This window comes from Mchenga conophoros, linkage group LG3 (genome assembly GCF_057382185.1).
Source record: "Mchenga conophoros isolate Kocher_MC1m ecotype Shallow Benthic linkage group LG3, M_conophoros_male_GT1.1, whole genome shotgun sequence".
NCBI lineage: Eukaryota > Metazoa > Chordata > Actinopteri > Cichliformes > Cichlidae > Mchenga > Mchenga conophoros.
The window spans coordinates 31921523-31929196 of NC_140528.1; positions in this window are offsets into that span (position 1 = coordinate 31921523).

Below are 7674 nucleotides of genomic sequence, written 5' to 3' on the forward strand. Positions count from 1 at the left end.
TCAACAAATACACGTAGATTACTTAATTTGATAGACTACTCATACAGTAAAAACCTAGAAACTACAATATTCTCTTTAGACGCAGAAAAAGCATTTGACAGAGTTAACTGGAAATTTCTATTTGCAACTTTACACAAATTTGGTTTTGGATCCTCTTTCATAAACTGGTTAAAAATATTATATAATTCCCCAACAGCTTGTGTTAGAACAAATGACCAGACATCCTCCAGCTTCTGTCTCTTGAGGGGCACCAGGCAGGGATGCCCACTCTCCCCTTCACTATTTGCAATTTTTATTGAACCACTAGCAGCAGCAATTAGACAGAATTCAGTAATTAAGGGCATAAAATGCAAGAACGTGGAACATAAAATCAGCCTTTATGCGGATGATGTGTTACTCTTTCTCCAAAATTCACAAACCAATATCTCTGGGGTGATTGAATTGATAAACTCTTTTGCAAGAATATCAGATTACTCAATTAACTGGTCAAAATCTACAGTCCTACCGATTAATTGCTCCTTCCATAATTCCTCTTCTACACCACTGCAATCGGGAAATATAAAATATTTAGGTATTAATGTTTCTCCCAAGCTTGCAGATCTAACTAAATTAAACCATATCCCACTTTTAAAGAAGGTAGAAGATGATCTGGCTAGATGGAAATGTCTACCCATATCACTCATGGGAAGGGTTGCCGCTATAAAAATGATGGTCTTACCAAAAATTAATTATTTATTCTCAATGATCCCAACTAAACCGCCACAAGATTGGTTCAGATCTCTAGATTCATGTATGTCCAAATTCCTTTGGAAAAATAAACCCCCACGTATAAGCTTAAAAACACTACAAAAGACCAAGGATAAAGGAGGACTAGAACTGCCTAACTTTCAGCACTACTTCTTAGCCAACAGGCTTCAGTTTATCTCAGGATGGCTAAAACACACCCTCTTAGATGAACCTTGGCTAGATGTAGAACAAGCACTCTGCAATAATCTAGAGATCTCAGACCTACCATTTATCAGCTCAAACATCCAACGACATGAATGCTTTAAAAGCATCAACATCAGCTCTTCTCTGACAGCATGGTGGGAGTTTCTAAAATTGACGGCGTCTTCATTAATCCCATGCAAACGTACACCTATCTGGAACAACCCTGACATATTACAAAACAATAATATGATAAACTTTTCAGATTGGAGTGATAAAGGAATCAAATATTTAGAACATATACTAGAAGGAACAGAATTTATTTCATTTGACGGACTAGTTACACAATATGGGATCAACAAGAAAAGATTTTTAGAATATCAACAAATTAAATCCATAGTAAAAAAGAAATTTAAACCGGGTCAAGTTGAACTACAAACACCACCAAGTGTGGTTCAATTTCTTACTCTTAAACCCCCCAAATTACTATCCAAAATATACAGAATGCTTTCTAAAACAGATGAATCAATATCACTTCCTATTGCAAAATGGGAAGTGGATTTATCAGTTAACTTAGACCTAAACTTCTGGTCTCAGATTTGCTTAAAAACCTTTCATCTAATTAGAAATCCCAGTCTTCAATTAATTCAATACAAAATATTACATAGAGTGCACTATACAGGTCATCGGATGTTCAAGATGGGCTTTACGTCTACCAACAACTGCTCACACTGCCAAACCAATTCACCGGACAATTATATCCACGCTCTTTGGTTCTGTCCACCAGTTCAGAAGTTTTGGCGCGAGATATGTGAAGACTTATCAAAGTGTCTGAAATGTAACATTCCAACTTCCCCCTTAGTGTGTTTGTTGGGCAGCTTAGATAATGTCACTTCAGAAAAGAATATCGCCCATATGGTTTTCACTGCCCTATGCATAGCCAAGAAAACAGTCCTCATGAACTGGAAAAATAAAAATAATCTTAATTCTAACCAATATAGAAATTATCTATTAGATTACATTAGTCTTGATACAGCCTCTGCCACCACATCAGATCAATTGCTCTGGGCTCCTTTGATCAGCTCCATCACCTAGTGGGGGTGGGGGGTCATAGTTTGGTCCCGCCTTCACTGTTGTGATTGGTGTGGGGGTAGGGACAGGCTTAGGGCGTCGGGGGGTTCCCCGGAGGCATCTTCCTTGGGGGGCTCAACCCGGGGTAGCGGTCATGTCCGGTTAGGGGCTCTGTTGGCTCTCCGGTGACTGTTTCCTCGTGGCTGCGTGCAGCGGGGCTAGGGGAGGGTCTGTGCTGACGGACGTGGGTTACTGACCTGGTAGCCTGGCTGCCCCTGGGTGGGTCCGGGATGGGCGTGAGGTTCTGGGGGCGCTCCGTCTCTGGGCTGGGACCCGGACCGGGCCTCGGGGGCTTGGGTCCTGGTTGGTGTGTTGCCGGGGTTGTGGGCGGGTGGGTGCATGGGGGCCCAGCCCTGGAGCAGGGTGCCGCCGGTGCGTCGAGCCACCTGGGGGGCTCTTCAACTGGTGGGGGAGATTGTCACATCTTGCAGGAGCTTTCCTCTCCTCAGGAGCTGCCTCTGCAGGAGTGGGAGATACAGGAGAGGTGGAGGAAGATCTCAGCCTGGGTGTTTATTGTCTTATGTAGTCTGGAAGATGAGTGGATGGTGGGGTGGGTGCAGTTTTCTCTGTGGTGGGGTTGGGTGGACTGTCCCGGGCTCTGTGGGGCCGGGCGGCGCTGCTGCACTGGGCCCGGTCTGGATGGGCCTGGGCCCCCTTTCCCTGGCGGGTCGCGGAGTATGGGGGTGCCTACTGGGGTCAGCGGGGGAGCTGGCCCCAGGGAGGGGTCACTTGCCCCTCCCTTCCTTCCCTCCCCATCTCCAGCTGCCTCCCTCTTCCCGCTCCACCACAACCACCCACACATGCAGGGCCTTGGAGTAGGGGTATGTCACCAGGGTGCAGAGGAGGCTACCCCCCCCCCCCCCCCCCCCCCCTCTGTCCCCTTCTGGCTGCCTCTGCCTCAATTTTATCCCACAACTTAGACATTCACATTACTCACACTCTCATTACACATACATATAGGATCTTGGGGGTGGGCACGATACACGGAGTCCAAAGTACCATCAGGGTGTACACCCCACCCCTGGCATCGTTGCCCACCTCTCAATTTTAAATACACGTAGACATTGAGGGCTAGCAGGAGGGACCATGCGCTTACCTGCTGCTCTCTGGCAGGTAGCTCCAAGCCCTCCTGGGTTTTAAATGCACCTTAGAACACAGATGCATCAACATTACAATGAGCGGGTGGAGGGAGGTTCGGAGTCTTCTCTCACCCCCGTTCTCTGCGACCTGCTGGAGCAGGGGGGCTAGGACTAGGAGGAGGAGTTGGCCGTCCGACTGCGGTCTGGAGTGTGGAGCCTTCCTGCTGCTGCGGAGTCGGGGCGGTCTGCCTCCCCCCACCGCAGGGAAAAGGGAAACACCACCTGGGTCTGGGTGCAGTTCCCCCCTCCAGGGGCGGGGGCACCTAGATCCGGTTTGTAGAGTACGCTTGGGGAGTGTGATCGTGTGTACAACGTCTCTTTATGTCTGTCTCCACGTTGGTTGAGTGTGGAGTAAGTGCATATGAGAGCATGAGGGTGGGAATGGATGTTTGTATCTGTGTGTGCCTGTATGTCTGTGTCTATATGTCAGGTTGGGTGTCAGGCGCCACCTCTCTGGGGACATCTCAGGCCCTCCAAGGTTTGGAGGCCTATCTCCCCCTACCACCACTTCCCCTGCCAGTGGCGGACCCCCTCAGACATCGGTGCGTTGGTGGTTCTTTGTGTCCGGGAATGGGCGCCCAGGTACACACCGGCTCACTCCTTGGCGGCCGCTTATCGGGGCCTGGAGCCTGGGGCTCGCTCGGGCCACTTCGGAGGTGGGGTGCCCCCGGCCTCTTGGCCTGGGGCTCGGTCACTCAGGCGCAGCTGGCTGCCGGCGGAGCTCACGGGCGCGTCACTGCAACTCCCCCTGGCTTCTGCTCCGCGGCTGCTGAGTGAGCCCTCATCTGGGACTCTCCTCAGCTCTTTCCGGGACAGTGGCGCGGCTGCCCCTCTGTTGGTCTTCCTTGGTCTCTTGTGTTCTGGGGGCCTCTGGATGTCTGGAGTTTTGATCTCCTCCACACCTGCTTCACGCCCTGGAGGACGGGGCTGTGGCCCCCCCACACCCTCTAGCAGATTATTACATGAAGGAACCTTTTAAAAAAACAAAAAACAAGCGCGTCCATGCTCACAGGTGTACACACGGGTGATCACACCCACAAACTACACCCTTTTTGGCTCCTACCTCAAAGCACACTGTGTTCTGTTGATCTTATGTGCTGCACAATAATGTTTAACATTTAGTATTTACTGTCATATTCCCATATATCATTGTGATGTTGTTTATTCTATTACTCTTGTTCTCTTCTGCTTGCTTTCTTTTTTCTTTCTCAGCAGGTGATCCAGGTGATTGATATATGCATTTTTTTTTCTCTGCCCGTTCTGTTGGTTTTTGTCTTTTGCCCTTCTCCCCCGTCCCTCTTCTCAGCTGTTTCTCTTTCCCTCTTTCTTTCTCCCCTTCTTTCCCCCAGTCAAGTCTGTCCCGTATTCAGTAAGTGAAAATAAAATAAACAATAAAAGGTGAATCAAATAGACCATTACGGCAAGGCTGGGATGGTCAGTTTGGTAAAGTAAATCCGTTGGGCATCTTTCTTTGCCTTTAGACAACAATTCTGATGGCAAAAGAGCCAAACGGGACAGGCCAAAAAAAAAACAAAAAAAAAAACATTATCACAAATGTGGAAGCCAAGTGGCCAGGCTCTGTGAGTGGTGGTGGTGGAGGACCCCCACCTGTTTTTCGGGCCTCCGCTTTTTTTCTGTTGGCTATAACGGGTCACATTTGAGCATACAGAGTAAGCAAATATGTACTTGTAATGTGCTCAGATAATTTCAATAAGTGCTTACAGAGGGGAAATTAATGTAGCCTCTAACTGCAATTGATTTACATCGGACAAACAGACCAAGCACTATGGCTCATAATACAATTACACCTTACCTGTTTGGACTATATTTTTATATTTCATTTTTACTTGCTGCCAGGAACGTTTGGGGCCTGTTGGGTTGCACCTGCGCTCACATCACATCACAAAATAAAATCTATGAAATAAAAAATAAAATAAAATATAATAAAATAACGTGTTAAATGGGTGGAAATCCCTAGATCAATGTTTAAATTAACACTCACGCATTGACTCTGTCGGCTTTGTTTTGCCATGCATGCTCCCTTTCTTTTGCAGCTGAGGCTGTGTTACTTTTTTTCTGCAAAATTTGCATGTTATCAGCATATGCTGCCATCAGAATTTCGGCCTCAAGCGCTGTAAAATACATTGACCGCGCCTTCTTTCCCTGCGTCTCCATGGTGACTCGCTTAATCTGTGCTCCACTAATCAGGGCTTTATGTATCCTCGTGCGCGCGCTTAACTTGGGGTTAAAGCAACTCCGCGTTGATTGAACTAATTGTTATCAGCCTTTCTGAAACCGAATATTCCGAGTTGGACAGTTCGGGGTTACTCAACCCTGAGTATCGTTTTTCACTCTGAGTTTTCTAAACCGGCTTCCTGAAATAGGGCCCAGGTATAGGTGGAGTTGTCTCCATCTGTGGGCTGTTTCAGGGTCAGACTGAGGTCTCCAGTTTTCAGCAGGTCTTCATTCATCTTCGTTCGGTCTCTGTAACGCTGGTGCTGTTCTTCAGGCTGGTCAGAGCAGTTCTCATGTTTCTGTCACACTGAATCTGCAGTAATGCATCATATTCTATAAAATCATATGTTTGTAGTGGCTGTCCTGTGAGGACCACGTCTCTCTAAACAAACAGCTGTTAATGAGCTCACAAACACAGGCCTACAGCTGGATTTGAAAAAGTCCATTCAATAGAAAATCAACAGTCACAGCTGGATTCAAAGGCTTGAGCTCTGTGTGACATGGTTACCTGTCAGCATCTACAGGGGGATTCAAATATGAAGGAAACATGAAGGTGGTGCATTAGAAAAACTGCTGCTTTCAAGCAGAGCAACAAACTGTTTGAACTGATCCAACTTTATTCACACAGACAAAGATTTGTGCATCAGCTGCTGTTTGCTGCTATAGATATAATCCAGCTGATGTGGAGAACTACATGTGACACTGTGATGCAGCCATGAATCTGACTGATTTCTTTCCATTTTCAAAGGTTGATGCATCAGTTAAAGTCCTTAAAAAGCTCAGAAATAAAGAGAAAGGTTGGTTACAGCAAAGAGAGGCACTGGCAGCCTTTAAGACACTAAACAAGAGAAACAGATCAGAGAACATCAGACTGAATAAGTGGAATAAAGTGAAACAGAACTAACGCTCCCTAAGAATGGAGCTGTCAGAGGAAGAGAGCAGCAAACTGAAAGTCTCTGTTAGCTGCAGAGCTCTGAAACTTCACACAGCTTTGGATGATAACATGGAGAAAGGATGTGGAGATGTTCACACTTCTGCTAGAAATCATCTTCTAGTTATTGTGACTCAGATATGACTGATCATAGATGAGGACCAAAGAAGGTTTTTACTGAGATTTGAGCTGACTTAGCTTAGCCTGTGTTTTAGCCACATGCTAAACAAACACATGTTCAGAAACTAGAAGATGTGACCTTTCAGATGAAGTCTCACACATGAACTTTACTCCTACAGTTCATCTGCTGAAGCTTTTACATTTGGGAGGAAATCAAATAAAAACCAAAACAGCCACAAACATCAGACATGCTAACACTGTGACATTATTGGATGGAGCCACTGAGACTGAACCACCATCATGAGTCTGACCTCTGACCTTTGACCTGGATCTACAGCACTGACCTCTGACTTTCAGCTCCACTTGTTTCTCCATCAGGATGTTTCCCTCCCTGCTGTAGGCAGTGCAGGTGTAGGTGGAGTTGTCTCCATCTGTGGGCTGTTTCAGGGTCAGACTGAGGTCTCCAGGTTCCAGCAAGTTTCTCTTCATCTTTGTTCGGTTCTTGTATTTATCGTCCTGTTCTTCAGGCTGGTCAGAGCCGTTCTCATACATGTGGACCTTCCTGTTGTTTGCATCCTTCCACTCCACTTTAGCATCTTTAGGCAGGCAAACTGTGGTTTTGCAGATCAGCTGGACAGACTCCACCCCTGAATCCACCTCCACCCAGGGGACTGAGAGGACAACAAAGCACAGCATGAGCTGTAGTGAAGGTTACTAATGTTCTCCTCATGACCTGTTACAGAGGACTTATTTCTGGTTTGAGCTCAGTGTAGACCACAACATTTTACTACAAAAACTAAAACACACCATACTTATAAAAGGAAATTCACTGCAGTGGTTTGAATCAAATCTATCTAATTGATTCCATTTTGTTCATGTAAATGAGGAATTTCCTTGACAAATAAATATTAGGCAGGGATTTACATCGAGTTCTGTGTTGTAACTAAAGATTATGGAGGGGGGGGGGGGGGGGGGGGTGTCCTGTTTTGTCCACAATGTCTATCTTGTCCTTACATTTGTCTCTTATATATAACACATCTATATATACACTGTCAAAGATACTTGAGTGTCTTTGAGTGAAGATTTAAGGTGATAGGAAATATAAATAGCTGCAACTTGAATCTTTACTGAAGCTCAGTATTTGACAAAGAGTTCACTCACATGAATTTCCCTCACACGCGCTGTACCAGT